Source organism: Neoarius graeffei, chromosome 11 (assembly GCF_027579695.1).
Source record: "Neoarius graeffei isolate fNeoGra1 chromosome 11, fNeoGra1.pri, whole genome shotgun sequence".
NCBI lineage: Eukaryota > Metazoa > Chordata > Actinopteri > Siluriformes > Ariidae > Neoarius > Neoarius graeffei.
The window spans coordinates 79154115-79170428 of record NC_083579.1 but is presented as its reverse complement, the minus strand read 5'-3'; the positions used below and the strand labels follow the sequence as shown (position 1 = coordinate 79170428).

General features: G+C 46.1%; 1 long non-coding RNA gene across 1 annotated transcript; it reads left to right on the top strand.

The window, feature by feature from the left end:
• The first annotated feature begins 1203 nt into the window (after positions 1-1203).
• Positions 1204-5221, top strand: LOC132894006 (uncharacterized). Its single transcript, XR_009655606.1, has 2 exons — positions 1204-3478; positions 3866-5221. It is a non-coding gene; the product is annotated as an uncharacterized LOC132894006 (long non-coding RNA).
• Positions 5222-16314: the final 11093 nt, after the last annotated feature.

Here is a 16314-nt window from a genome sequence, read left to right as displayed (position 1 = left end):
GCGAGCTTACGTACAGCTATCTAACAAGCGCGTTCAGTGGTTGTTACAGAGCGATGAGCCAATCACACACCTCGTTTCATCTCATTGACGTAATTACGTCATTTACGCAATTACGTCATTAAGATGAAATGAGGTACGTGATTGGCTCATCGCTCTGTAACAACCAATGAACGCGCTTGTTAGATAGCTGTACGTAAGCTCGCTTCAAACAAAGAGTTGAAAGATGGCAGCCTCCGTGATCGAGGCATAAAGATGCAAATCCGAGGCTGCCATCTTTCAAACAAAGTCGGAATGAATAGGATGTGGATGAGGGAAAAATCGGAAAAAAATTTTTCTTCAAGTTTTGAGGTGAAAAAAGCGGAATTCTGCGAATTCGCGGAAAAATCACATCCCTGAAGATAAGATAATTTTAGATCATACACAGAATACCACTACATGACCCTATACACTGACACAACTAAAGTTTTTGATCCTGAGAAGTTGTGATTTCTTTTGAAGAGCTGTTTTTGATTTGAAGATATCCTGGTGAGTTGTAAGCTAATCAACTATACTGCGTGAACACGTAACTATCTTATTCAGTATGCATAGGAAATGGAAAATGAACCAGTCAGGATATGTTTTTGTTTTGGTATGCATAATTTGACATGAAGTCGAAAGCATCATGTTATTATGATGTAATGTGCATGACTGTGAGATACTGGGTTAGCTATGTTAGCCGCATGGCTAGGTTTTCTGGCTGGATAAGCTAGCAGACTTATTCAATAAAAAAATATTCAATGAAAACACCTTTTCAGTGCACACAGTTGTTGTATGTTCATGTTAGGAAGTAATGACACGGAAAATATGATATTTAGCCGAAAGTAACGATGAACTGCATAGTTTTGTAATCTAGTCTTGCTAATCGCTTTACACACGTGTGTGCAGGCTGTTTTTTTCCCCACCCGGTTCGAGTGCTGTGCATCACTGTGCTGTGGATTCCACTGCTGTCGCTGCCACATTATCCTACGTCTTCCAAGGACTGATTGGTCACCATCAAGGGAGTGATATGATTGGAACATTGTGAACGTTCGAATCGGAACACAGAACTATTTTTTTTGTACACACACATTTTTTCGACTGAACCCTTTTAACACATTTTTTTTTCCATTTGAGATCTCAATTTTTAAGGTCTTACACGTTTTTTTTTCTTTTTTCCTTTTGGGCTGTTGGATCCAACATAGGGTTATTGGTTTAATGATCTACATTGATATTTCATATTATAGGCCTACTGTGTCTGTCCTATGCAGTTGTGCAGACTTTCCTTGATCTGCATTGGTATTTCATATTATTGCTGCACTTGTCTATAGTTAAGAACAAACTTATATAATCTGCATTGGTATTTCATATTATAGTGAACCCGTTCTATATGGTTCAAGAGAACTTTAATGATCTGCATTAATATTTCATATTACCTGTGAAAGGATAGTATTGAAGGTACATAATACACACAGTTGATGATAAGCATGATTTCAGTTTAGTTTTACACCACACAACACTCATTTTTATTTTGTTTCATACACACTGAATTGACATGCATTGACTTCCATCATATTTTCTATAACACAGAACCCTTTTCCTATAACCTGATTGGTGTGCATGTGTTATTGTGGGTTGGAACGGCTTAATACAGTAATAAGTATTCATTACCGCAGTCCTCCTGTATGAACCTAAGGATAAGACAAGGAGACCTGATTTTTTAGACGATTTATTAGATACCAGAGCCTACCTAGGTAGGCAGAGTTACACAGACATGGTCCTTTATGTGGATGGTTCAGCCTCCAGAAACCCAGGGACGGGAAAGAACAAAGTAGATTTTGCCATAGTCTCAGATCACGAGGTCCTCAAGGCTCGTGTCTGCCCTCAAACCTGTCGACGCAGGCCGCAGAGCTCTGTGCCCTTATCGAGGCATGCAAATTAGCTGCAGGGCAATCTGTCAATATTTTTACGGACAGTAGGTACACATTCGGCATTGTGCATGATTTTGGCACCATTTGGAAACACAGAAATTTTCTCACTTGCACAGGATCTCCCATTGCACATCATAAACTGGTCTCTGAGTTGTTGGATGCTATTCTACTCCCTAGAGCCATTGCTGTGTGCAAGTGTGCTGCCCATACTAACAATACTGATCTTGTGTCTCAAGGAAATGACTGGGAGGACGCGGCAACTAAGTGTGCAGCCTCAGCTTCCAGTTCACCCTCTAACCTTGCTTTTCCTCAGGTTTCTACCTCCTGTTTACAGCTAGTGGACCTTCAGAGCACTGCCACCCAGGATGAGAGACGAGTCTGGAAACAGGCCAGCTGTATCTTTGCAAACTTGGTCTAGGTTTGTCCTTCAGGCCGCCCCTGTCTACCAAAACACGTTCCCTTTCTATGCAAAATTGGCACATGGGCTCACCCATGTGTCAAAAGGGGGGGATGGTAGCAGAAGTAACAGAGATGGTTCACAAAGGGGTTTTCAAATTATGCTGCGAAATTTTGCAAGCAATGCTTGATATGTGCAAAACATAATGATGGTCAAGGTATCAAACTAACTCAAGCAGCACACCTAATACCAGACAAACCATTTGATCATCTCCAAATGGACTTCATTGAACTGACACCTAGTGAAGGGAAAAGGTATTGCCTGGTAATAGTTGACATGTTTTCAAAATGGGTTGAAGTATTCCCCACAGCTAAACAAGACTCAGAGGTGGTAGTCAAAGCACTCCTGAGAGATATAATTCCTAGGTGGGGTATACCTAACAAAATCTCAAGTGACAATGGAACACCTTTGTTAATGCAGCCCTAAAGAAAATAGGAGCATTCCTAGGGATAGACCTGAAACAACATTGTAATTACCATCCTGGCAGTGCAGGAGCAGTAGAGAGGGAAAATGGGTCCCTTAAAATAAACTAAGCAAAGTTTGTGCAGAAACAGGGCTAGGATGGACAAAGGTCCTCCCTGTAGTACTCACACAAATGAGGATGCAAACTAGGCCTAAATATTGGTTAAGCCCATTTGAAATTCTGTTTGGACGAGTACCCAACACGGGGATAGGGCCAGCCCAAGGAACACTGCCAGACACCACACTGTGTGATGATGCAATGTTGAATTACTGTGCAATGCTGTCCTCTGCTTTGAAATCTATCCACAAACAGGTAAAAGAAGCACTTCCCAAGCCCCCCTGAGGGACTTCTGCATGATCTACAACCAGGGGATTGGATAGTGGTGAAGGACTTCCGACGAACCAAGTGGAACAAGCCACGGTGGAATAGCCCATTCCAGGTCCTGCTCACGACCCCAACGGCAGTGAAAGTCACAGGCAGAGTGACATGGATCCACGCTAGCCACTGCAGGAGGGTTCCTGAACCGGCTGAGCAGGAGGGAAAAGAAGGCCTAAGTGACCCAGACACTGACTACAGCTCATGAGGAAGAAAGGCATCACTACATGGAACAGTGTGAGTATCACATCAATCACACACACACCCTCAATAGGGAAGAGTATTTCGGTGTCTAGCCGATAGATAAGTCTTAAGGTTTCGAGTTTCCTCCAAGTCCCGGTGAGGTGGGACGAGGGCTGATAGGGTGTGCCCACCCTCTGAGCACCAATATACGTCAAGAAGGGCAAGGGTTAACTCGGTAACATCACTGAGGCACTGAACAAGATGCGCAAGGTTGCTGAACAATTATGAGCAGATGAACATGGAGGAGTTGAAGACAGCTGATGGTGTTGGTTCAGTGGATGGAAGACTCTGATTCCATCCACCATACTGGTCCTGGGTTTAGTGATTGTGATGCGATGTTTGCTCCCTGTTTTCTGTCAATGTTGTATGTCTGTGTTTCAGAGGCAGCTGACAAATATTGGTTACCAGATGGTGAAAATAGACCCAGATGACTGGTCTGCAAACCCGCATGAAGACTACAACCCACCATTTGACGACATCAGCATAGCTGATATGAAATTAGCCCTAGCTTAAAACACACTCATTTGTGGTTGCTTTTCTATTCTATTGTTTCCTGACCTATGTATATAGCTTGCTAGTGTTATGCTGGGATTCAAACCTGGTTCGCTGGTGTGATAATCCAGCAAACCCCCACTAGGCCACCAGGGGAATGACTCAAATGCAGAGGCGTGAGGTGGAAGTAGAAAAAGTATCAAAAGGTTTATTTACATTATTTACAATCCAAGGCAAAAACAAAAGTATAATCCAAATGCTCAGAAGATAACCAGGAAAAAAACAAAAGTTCAAAGAAACAAAGAGCCAAAAAACCAGAAAAGAAGAGGCAAAAATACAAATGCTCAGAGGATCCAAAACGGTAAACACAAAGTCCAAAAAGTCCAAAAGAAAGCAAAGTACAAAAACCACAAAGACATGGGCGAGGAAATCGGAACAGAGGTAACTGGAGCTAAACATAACAGCACAAAGACTCCATGACAAGAGGACTGAACTCAGGGGTATAAATACACAAACTAATTAAGGACAGGGCGGGGCAGGAAACAGGCAATGAGACAAAAACAGAACACAGTGGTGACCTCTAGAGGCCCAAAACAAACATGACCAGAAAGGAAATAACAGTGGCCTCTAGAGGCCAAAACAGTCCCAGTCCTAACAGCTAGCATTAACTTAAGACATCTATGTCTTACAAAACAGCCTTAGCATTATCCCTGTACACTCAATGACATGTTAAGTTGAATCTCTCTGGGAACTCTTACCACTGAAATTGTGTACATTTCTTTCTTTAGCAATTATTATCCTGTAGGATAAAAAGGGGGGAAATATGAGGGAAATTTAGTGGATGAACATTCCTATTCTCTGTGTTTCTGTGTGTTGAGCTCAAGTGGCCTAGTGTACTGTACTGAGAAAGTTGTTTTTCCCATGTTGTAATTGCCTTTCTGTGGCCTTGGTGGTGATAAGCAGGGTGCCTGAGTTCTCCCTAACTACACATCCGCCTGCACATACCAGAGCATGCCAGGTGCATGCTTTAACAAAGTTTCAAAGAAAATATTGAGCCAATCACGTGAAGACGCGAGCAGTAAGCGAATGCCTTTAGAGTATAATAGATAACAGCTACTAAAACACAACTCAGAGTGCGCGTACTCTCAGCATCACTGAAGTGGTGTCTTCTTCTATTCTTCTCTTTCCTTTCCTATTTTATATATCTTTTATATGATCTACAATAATAAATAACTGAAAAGACAACTGCTAAGCGTTCTGAAGTGTTTATTAGAAGTTTCCATTACAGGAGTGTTAGCTATAAGCCTGTATTGAAAGAGGGTGCAGTACCAACAATTAAATAAAACTACAAGAAAAGGAAAGCATTTCTTTTATTTTATGATTTTTTAAAAGGAAAGTAAGTTCAGTTGCACCAGTTCTCCCGGAGTGTGAGCCGAGGGTTGTTGGTAAAACGCGGGATGGAACGGGATGTGACATATTATCGCTCGGGCAGTGACCTCCCTACGGTTGTTGCGAAAACCAGTGACGTCCCGTCCTGTCCTGGGTTTTAGTAATTGCCTGATCCGAGCAGTAATGGCGGAGTACTCAGTAGAGAGAAAATGGAGAATGAGTGGACCAGCCGTCTGATTTCTCCACTGGATATCGCTGCCATCTCATCCTCACGTGGAAGAAGCACGGAATGAACGGAGAACTGAACGAACAACTGAAAGTCAGATTGTTTCAAAACAATCAGCCACAAGATCGGCCTTCAAGAAGCGAGAACACAGAGGTAAGCTCCGACTCTCATTTGGATAAAAAAAACAACAAAAACAATGCGTTATTTACCTGCATTTAGATTAATACATGTCACTTGTATTGTGTATTTAAGTTACTGGTATAGGATTATTTAATTTGCTTCAGAATGTGATTGTCTCAGTTCATCTGATTATTTAATTAGCCTTTGATGCTTTATCAGTGAAAATGCATGCATGTACATGTGTGTTGCATAAGTTATAACACCCATCCTGTTTTAATGAGAGTCAACCCACAATCAGTGAAGTCAAATCAGTCTTAGTTGAAAAAGTCGGTAACGGGATTTCTTACTTTCACCATAAATTTTTATTTATATGACTTTGGTCTATAGCTGTCAAAGGCCTCGGCCTTAAAACCGGTTACCGCTGTGATGTCACGTGCTCAGGGCTGGCTGGCTCAGTGGGGCAGCTCCAATGCCAACTTTGCGGTTGATTTTAACTCTCAAAAATATATATTTTTTTATTCCCATTTATGCAGCATACAAGAGTCAAGAATGGAGATACTATCCACTCAGAAATGTATTTAAATACAAAGGTTCTGCATATCTTCTTTAAGGTCAGGACTCTGTGGTGTGTGAAAATGATTCCTCATGCTTCCTGAACCACTCTTTTACAATCTGAGCCCTAATTTTATGCCCATGCCATCAAGGAAGAAAAAAAATTCCACTGATGTGAGCATCATACTGTGGGGATGTTTTTCATCTGCAGGGACAGGAAAGCTGGTCAGGACTGAAGGAAAGATGGATGCCACTAAATACAGGGCAATTCTGGAGGAAAACCTGTTTGAGGCAGCCAAAGGTTTGAGATTGGGATGAAGGTTCACGTTCCAGCAGGACAATGACCCTAAACATACTGCTAAAGCTACACTGCAGTGGTTTAAAGGGAAACATTTAAATGTCTTGGAATGGCCTAACCAAAGCCCAGACCTCAATCCACTTGAGAATCTGTGTCATAACTTGAAGATTGCTGTCCACCAACACAACCCATCTAACTTGAAGGAGTTGGAGTAGTTTTGCCTTGAGGAATGGGCAAAAATCCCAGTGGCTAGATGTGCTAAGCTAATAGAGACATACCTCAAGAGACTTGCAGCTGGAGTTGCAGCAAAAGGTGGCTCTACAAAGTATTGACTTGGGGGGAACCTATGTATACTCTAGATTTCTGTTTTTTCATCTTAATTATTGTTTGTGTTACAATAAAAAGAAACAACAGCAACGTGCACCTTTAAAGTTGTAGGCATGTTGTGTAAATGAAGTGGTGCTAACCCTCCAAAAATCCATTTTAATTCCAGCTTTTAATGCGACAAAACAGGACAAACATCAAAGGGGATGAATACTTTTGCAAGACACTGTAAATCCAAATAGCAACTTTTTTTTTGTCAGGCTGTGTAGTAAGAAGGTCCGGGTTTGAGCCCCGTGGCCGACAAGGGCCTTTCTTTGCGGAGTTTGCATGTTCTCCCCGTGTCCACGACAATTGTCTTGTAACGACAATTGTTTTGCATAATCTGACAGCTCATAATGCCGGTCTATGGGCAGCGCCATTGTTTCTGAGTCCAGGCTGCGCGCGCATCCTAGCAACGGTCGGTTTGTTTACAAACATGCGAAGGGGATCTGTCTGCAGAGCTGCAGAGCCAACACCAGTTTTACCGCTCCTGATTCATCGTTCCAGGTTTGACGTCGCATGCGGTGCTTACTGTGCCTGGCTCTGCAGACAGACCCTTCTCAAAGCGCTTGTGATGCCGTCGTTCAAACAGTTGTCCCAGGCGCCATGCCCTAAAAGATTGTGTTAATTTCCGTAGGACTATTAATGCTGTCCTCTTTTGTCGTGCAATATTGACAAGGATGCAGAAAAGGAAAAGGCAGGGGATGACTGACTCCTTTTTCAAGAAGACCCAAGTAAGTTGACTACATTACCCCTGCACCCACAGGCTTGCAAACGTGCCACTACTTTGAGTAGCCTACTGCTCAATCACTCAACCACTGCACTCATTTCAAGATCGAGGATCCGTGGTGCACCAGTTTTATTTAAGGCAGTATTGATTGAAATGCTTAATGTTAGTAGCGTACTGGCCGGCGAGAGAGAGAGAGGCAATATTAGCTATGCTAATGTGACTCATGTCGACTTGTGTGATTATGAAACGTTGAATGATCTATACACTGTGTATGACTTCTTGGGCTATGTGAAGTTTTTGGTTTTGTTTATATCAGTGTATACCAGTGTAGGCAGCAATACTGACATCTCTGTTATAGAACAGTATCCTGTTACCTAGAATTATCACTCAATACTTTTTGCCTTCACTTACTGAATAATTACATAGCCCTGGCAGTAACAACACCAAAACCCAACACGATCGATCTCTGCATGAAATGCAGAACTTGGCTGGAGTCAACTGGATTTATAGGTTTTCTGCTGTCCTCCCTTTCATTTGCATCCATGGACCATGGGTATGAAAAAGTTCCATATCAGTCATTGACAGTACATCACAGTGTACACGCCGGGCGTGTATATAGCCATAAACCGATTTCTAATGATATGGCTTCCCCATTCCAGAACACCCCCACTTTTGGAAAGCTTGATACGCCCCTGTGTTAACCTCATGTGCCGATATTATTATTAAAGTTTATAGCCCAGTTGGGTTGAAACCGTACAAGTTGTTAAGTCTTATTATGAGAAGGAACAGATTTTAACAACTCGGTCGTGGGTGAGGGAATTATAATAATGTACACAAGTGCACCATCTGATTAGCTATCATAAAAAAAATGTAATTAAACATGTCAAGCCTTATTGCACATGGGCAATCAATGTGGCATCCAGGATGTGACACCAAGCCATTGATCGCCAGGTGCCAGAAGCTAAGTGTAGACGATTTAAATGGACTTGTTTGCTTGGAGTTAGTCAGGTGAAAAAGAATTATCCTCAAGTCAATGTGCACTTCAGCACCATCACATCATGTCCTATATCCCTGAAAAGCCAGAGAACCGTAAACTTTCTCTAAATGACCTGCATTCTTAAAATTTTAGATGTCCGTTCCTTAATTGATAGAATATTACAAAATGTTGATAGTTTTATTTACTTCATTTTATAATAGCACAAGTATTTTCAGGGTTAAAGCTACAGGTAGACGACCTTTCGATTTCATAAAATCCCCAAATTCTTTGCAGTTTTATATTGAGAATGTTACGTTATTCTTAAATTGTTGCACTGTTTGCCCATGCAGTCTTTCATTAGAGTGGTGAACTCCTTCCCATCTTTACTTCTGAGAGACTCCGCCTCTCTGGGATGCTCTTTTTATATCCAATCATTCAGTCATTACTGGCCTTTTGCCAATGAACCTAATTAGTTTGTTTGTTTGGTTGGTTGGTTGGTTGATTTTTAACATTCCACAACTTTCCCAGTCTTTTGTTGTCCCTGACCCAGCTTTTTTTGAAACATGTTGCTGGCACTAAATTCAAAATGAGCATATATTTTTCATAAAATAATACAATTCCTCAGTTTCAACACTTAATGTTTTGTACTATTTTCAGTGAAATATAGGGTTTCCATGATTTGAAAATCATCACATTTTGTTTGTATTCACGTTTTACATGGCAGCCCAACTTTTTTGGAACTGGGATTGTATGTAGACTACAAAGGCCAATTTCCAGTGTCACTCAACTATTAGGCAATTAACTAAACATTATTTCCTGGATGGCGGCACGGTGGTGTAGTGGTTAGCGCTGTCGCCTCACAGCAAGAAGGTCCGGGTTCGAGCCCCGGGGCCGGCGAGGGCCTTTCTGTGCGGAGTTTGCATGTTCTCCCCGTGTCCGCGTGGGTTTCCTCTGGGTGCTCCGGTTTCCCCCACAGTCCAAAGACATGCAGGTTAGGTTAATTGGTGACTCTAAATTGACCGTAGGTGTGAATGTGAGTGTGAATGGTTGTATGTGTCAGCCCTGTGATGACCTGGCGACTTGTCCAGGGTGTACCCCGCCTTTCGCCCGTAGTTCAGCTGGGATAGGCTCCAGCTTGCCTGCAACCCTGTAGAACGATAAAGCGGCTAGAGATAATGAGATGAGATGAGATTTCCTGGATTGTTTGTGTTTTATCATTGTCTCCTCAACTTTAGAATTCACAAAAAGCAAAAGTTATTTACAGGCTATCAAGTGATTAGAAATATCACCCAAAGATTGATTATAAATTAATTATTTAAAAAGGAAAAAAAAATTTACATAATATGTATACAAAAATACTTATACATTTCCTCAAATGTCAACATCTTATAACCACAATATTATAATTATAAAGATCACTACATATTCCTATTTTTTCAATTACTGTCCCAGATCTTTTCAACTTCTCATTTTTTGCCATTTTATTTTTCTGTTTAATTTCCATTTCACATTTTTCCTCATGCAACAGTTTCTCCTTTCCACTTAATCTTATTTTTTTTAAAATGTCATATATTTCACATAATCATGTTTTTCACATCTGTTGGTGTGAATGTGATCACACATGAAAAACATGGAAGATGCATTTCAGCATGTTCTGCCCTAAAATCGCACACGTAAGGTCAAGTAAACATGGCAGATTCAGGGTGCTTCAATCTGACAGTGCAGACTCGAGACAAGTGTTAGTGCTGATGTCGAACACACTGTCTTTGCCCAGCAAGCTACTGCTATGTAGCATTATGAGAAATAACAAAAATAGAAAAGTAAAATTAGTCAATTTTTTTACTCACTGATTTTTGTATTTAGTTCTATATTACATTCATAAAATTAGTTAATTAATTCTCATCATACTAATTTTATAAAATAGTTGAAAATTTGTTCCAAAATAGTCAAAATGTATTGGTCATAAAATTTAAAGTGCACTTACCCTGGCTCTGATAAGGTGTACTTGTCAGTGAAGTTGGTTATTTGAATGGAAACTGTAAGCTCTCTGAGGTGTGGGTGGAGCACAGAGGACGGCAGGACAAAGCTTCAGGTACAAAATAGGCTTTTATTGCCAGACTTTTCAGTATAACAAAAAGCTTTATTCTCATAAACACACACACACCCTGTGTTCTTGTCCCGGGAAGAGCTCTCCTCTGCTCTCCCTCTGCCTCCTTAAATAGGGCGCGGTTACTGGGAAGACACACAAACACAGGTTAATTACCGTCAGGTGTAGTGATTCTGCCACTCACCTTCCCTGGCTCCGCCCTCCTGTCACAAACTGGCGCTTGACCACGCCCCCGCTGCCACATACCCCCACCACCCGACTCAGGCCGGGCGCCCGTCCGGCCCGCAGCCGAATTCCCCCCCCCCTTGACGGGAGAGGAAGTCCGCCACGACCATCTGCGCCCCCAGCCTGTGGACAACCTTGAAATTGAAGGGTTGGAGTGCCAGATACCAACGGGTGATCCGCGCGTTGGCATCTTTCATGCGGTGGAGCCACTGGAGGGGCGCGTGGTCCGAATAGAGGGTGAAAGGGCGCCCCAGCAGGTAGTAACGGAGGGCGAGGACCGCCCACTTGATCGCCAGGCATTCTTTCTCAATAGTGCTGTAGCGCCCCTCACGCACTGACAGCTTCCTGCTAATGTACAGGATGGGGCGGTCCTCCCCCTCCACCTCCTGGGACAACACTGCCCCCAGCCCTCTGTCCGACGCGTCGGTCTGCAACACAAAAGGGAGAGAGAAGTCAGGGGAGTGTAATAGTGGCCCCCCACACAGTGCAGCCTTTACCTCAGAGAAAGCCCGCTGGCACTGCTCCGTCCACTGGACCGGATCTGGCGCCCCCTTTTTAGTGAGGTCAGTCAGCGGGCTGGTGACGTCCGAATAATTAGGTATAAACCTACGATAGTAGCCAGCCAGCCCCAGGAACTGTCTCACCCCCTTTTTGGTCTTGGGCCTCGGGCAGGCCGCAATCGCTGCTGTCTCATTAATTTGGGGACGCACCTGCCCGTTGCCCAAGTGGAAGCCCAGATACTGTACTTCCACCTGCCCAATCGCACACTTCTTTGGGTTGGCAGTGAGACCCGCCCGCCTCAGCGACCTAAGGACAGCCCTCAGGTGTTGCAGGTGCCGCTGCCAGTTGTTACTATAAATAATAATGTCATCAAGATATGCCGCCGCATAGGTGGCGTGGGGCCGGAGGACCCTGTCCATCAGCTGCTGAAATGTAGCAGGCACCCCAAACAGCCCAAAAGGAAGTGTGACAAATTGGTGTAAGCCGAACGGTGTGGAAAAGGCCGTTTTTTCCCGGGATAATGGAGTCAAGGGGATCTGCCAATATCCCTTCGTCAAATCCAGTGTCGAGTAAAAGCGAGCCGTGCCTAGTCGATCGAGCAGCTCGTCAATATGAGGCATTGGGTACGCGTCGAATTTAGACACCGCGTTGACTTTTCTATAGTCCACACAGAACCGGACCGACCCGTCGGCCTTGGGTACCAAGACCACCGGGCTGCTCCAGTCACTGTGGGACTCCTCGACGATGCCCATTTCGAGCATGGCCTGAAGTTCTTCCTGAACCACCTTTTTTTTGTGTTCAGGTAGCCTGTAAGGGCGGCTACACACTACCACCCCCGGGGGCGTCTCTATGTGGTGTTCTATGAGGTTAGTGTGACCGGGCAGGGGCGAGAACACATCCGAAAACTCGGCCTGCAACTGGGCGACCTCCGTGAGTTGGGTCGGGGAGAGGTGGTCTCCACAGGGGACCAGAGAGGTACGTGATGCCAATGTCCCTTTTTGAACCTCCGGCCCCAGCTCCGCCTTCTCCGGAACTACCGACACCAACGCCACAGGGACCTCCTCGTTCCAGAGTTTAAGCAGATTGAGGTGGTAGATCTGTAGCGCCCCCTCCCTGTCCGTTCACCTTACCTCATAGTCGACGTCCCCGACTTGCCGTGTGACCTCAAAGGGTCCTTGCCACTTGGCGATTAATTTGGAGCTCGACGTGGGCAACAGTATGAGTACCTTCTCTCCCGGAGTGAACTCTCTAAGGCGCGTGCCCTTGTTGTACAGGCGGGCTTGCCGTTCCTGGGCCTGCCGCAAATTCTCCTGAGTTAGGTGTGTGAGCGTGTGGAGTTTTGCACGCAGGTCCATAACGTACTGAATTTCGTTTTTACTTTGTGAAGGTCCCTCCTCCCAATTTTCATGCAGCACATCTAAAATGCCTCACGGCTTACGCCCGTATAATAATTCAAATGGGGAGAACCCCGTGGAGGCTTGGGGGACCTCTCACACTGCAAACAACAAGGGTTCGAGCCATTTATCCCAGTTACGTGCGTCCTCACTTACGAATTTTTTAATTATATTCTTGAGGGTGCGATTGAACCGTTCGACTAAACCTTCCGTTTGTGGGTGATAAACGCTGGTGCGGATCGGCTTAATACCTAATAGCCCATACAGTTCATTCAGTGTTCGTGACATAAACGAGGTGCCTTGGTCAGTCAGAATCTCTTTCGGGATTCCAACCCGGGAGATGACGTGGAAGAGGGCCTCCGCAATACTGCGTGCTGAGATATTGCGAAGAGGCACCGCTTCCGGGTATCGCGTTGCATCGTCCACCAGAACCAATATAAAGCGGTACCCTCGTGTTGACCGATCTAATGGCCCGACGAGATCCATCCCAATTCTTTTGAACGGGGTCTCGATTAATGGTAGGGGGCGCAAAGGCGCTTTTGGAATGGCCGCTGGATTTACTAACTGGCATTCGCGGCACGCCATACACCACTTACGGACATCGCCGCGAATCCCCGGCCAATAGAATCGGGCCATTATCCGGGCTAGTGTCTTATCCTGCCCTAGGTGTCCAGCCATGGGATTAAAGTGAGCCGCCTGAAATACCAATTCCCGGCGGCTCTTTGGAATTAACAGCTGTGTGACTCGCTCTTTCGTCTGAGTGTCCTGCGTCACTCGGTATAATCTATCCTTCATAATAGAAAAATAGGGGAAGGACGGGGTGGCGTTCGGCTGGAGCGTTTGACCATCGATTACTCTCACTTGGTCAAACGCATGTCGCAGAGTCTCGTCTCACGATTGTTCTAATGGGAAATCCGCGACGGAGTCCCCAACAGAAAGAGGAGGAGCCGGCGGCTCCTCACTCTGTCGCGGAGATCACGTAGACGGCTCTGCGACAGCAGCTCCAGCCAAAGCAACACCGGGACCTCCCCCTGTCAAATGGCAGGACCCACTCTTTACTAGGCGTGTCATTAAACCCCGAAATCCCGGCCAATCAGTCCCCAAAATTAAAGAGTGGGTAAGGCGAGGATTAACCGCCGCCTTCACTAGATTTTTCCCCTCTGAAATATATGTGGACCGACACCAAAGGGTAGCTGTGAACATCCCCGTGCACACACAACACCTTCACCCCCTGTGCTCCCCCCAATGCCTCGTCTTGCACCAGGCTTTGGCGGATCGAGGTCTGATTGCAACCAGAATCCACCAATGCCTGATATGTAGCCCCTTGGACACTCACCGGTATGCGATACGCTCCAGCCCAATTGAGGGCAGCTTCTGGTGCATCGGAGATCCGTACCACTGCGCCCACCTCCATTGCTGCGCACTGTTGTTGCAGGTGGCCCGGCTCCCCGCAGCGCCAGCAAACCGGCCCGGGCTTTCCCTCTGCACCTGTGCTCTGGGGCTCACTCACCTGAGGGGGGGGAGAGACAGACACAGAAGGGAGAAACGGGAGGGCACCACGGGTGCGGCGGGCCGGCTGGGGTGGAGCCGGCCCCCGCCTCCGTGGTGGGGGAATGGGGCGAGGACGGGACACAGAAGGGAGGGGAGAAAGAGAGAGAGAAGAGGAGAGAAGACGTCGTCAGTTGTCCTGCCGCCGGAACAGCCGCCAAATGATCCTCCGCCAATCCTACTGCCTGATCCAGCGACGCCGGGCGGTGGCACTGGACCCACTCTGCGGTTCTGGCTGGTAAGCGCGTGATGAACTGCTCCAGCACCACCTGATCGATGATTCCCTCGGCATCGCGATCGTCGGCCCTCAGCCACCGCCAGCAGGCGTCCCGGAGCTGCTGGCCGAACGCGAACGGCCGGCCGACTTCCTCCAACCGCAGCGCGTGGAAGCGCTGGCGCTGTTGTTCTGGTGTGTGCCCCACGTGCTGGAGGACGGCCCGGCGAAGGTCCGCGTAGGCCAGCCGGCGGTCGGCGGGGAGCTGTAGCGCGGCCAGCTGCGCCTCTCCCGTCAGGAGGGGGAGGAGGCACGCTGCTCCATCGGCCACCCCGAGGCTTCAGCGACCTGTTTGAACAATGTGAGGAACGCCTCGGGGTCATCCTGCGGGCCCATCTTGGTCACGGTGAGGGGAGACGGGCCCGCGGCCGGGGCGCTGGTGGACCCCGCCGATGCGAGGAGATGCCGGAACGCCTCGCGATCTTCCTGCTGGGCCAGCACCAGGGCTTCGAAGTGCCGCTCTTGCTCCTTTCGGAGTGTGACGAGTGCCTGGTGCTGGCTTTGCTGAGCCGTGGCGAGGGCGTGGACCAGGTCCGTGAACGGGGAGGATTCCATGGGGCTGCGGGGTTGGTGCTCCACCTTTTTCCCGGGTTTCGGCACCACTGTAAGCTCTCTGAGGTGTGGGTAGAGCACAGATGACGGCAGGACAAAGCTTCAGGTACGAAATAGGCTTTTATTGCCAGACTTTTCAGTATAACAAAAAGCTTTATTCTCAAACACACACACACCCTGTGTTCTTGTCCCGGGAAGAGCTCTCCTCTGCTCTCCCTCTGCCTCCTTAAATAGGGCGCGGTTACTGGGAAGACACACAAACACAGGTTAATTACCGTCAGGTGTAGCGATTCTGCCACTCACCTTCCCTGGCTCCGCCCTCCTGTCACAAACCGGCGCTTGACCACGCCCCCGCTGCCACAGAAACATTTCTTATTGTGTTTATATTTTTGGATATAGTCTCAATGTTGGTGCCTCTCAGTGAGTTCCCAGCCACAACATCTGACACTTCTACATTTTTAATCTGTTTCAAGGGAGAAAAAAAAGCATAAATAATGTATTCTGTGCTTTAGGACAGCGTTTCTCAACCTTTTTTCAGTCACGGCACCCTTCAGAAGTATGCAAATTCTCAAGGCACCCCATATAAAATATACGCAGTCATGCTGACCATACGCTGACCCCGGCAGTGACGTTGTGACATGGGAAAGGGGGCCATGAGACAAATTTTGATGATGCATTAGGCGGCGATGATCTGCATTAGTGTAACTATCGTTTTTTGGAATTTTAATTCATTTTATTTATTTCAATGTTAGAATATATAATTTTTTGACGGCACCCCTAACGAAGCCAGACGGCACCCTAGGGTGCTGCGGCACCCCAGTTGAGAAAGGCTGCTTTAGCAAACCAGCACACAAAGGTTTTTTTTTAACCCCCCAACTCTAATTACATCAATATTAATTTTGCAGTTAAAATACTGCTGTCATGCTCTGCCCCGGACATCCACTCCAGAGATTATGGATCTCTCATGCCACTGCCAATCCGGATCCGGGACAGGAATCCCTTCTCACCCGTATTCACTTCCTGGTTTTCACTGCTGTGTATAAATAAGCCATTCTCAGACTCAGACTTTGCCAGAACGTCTCG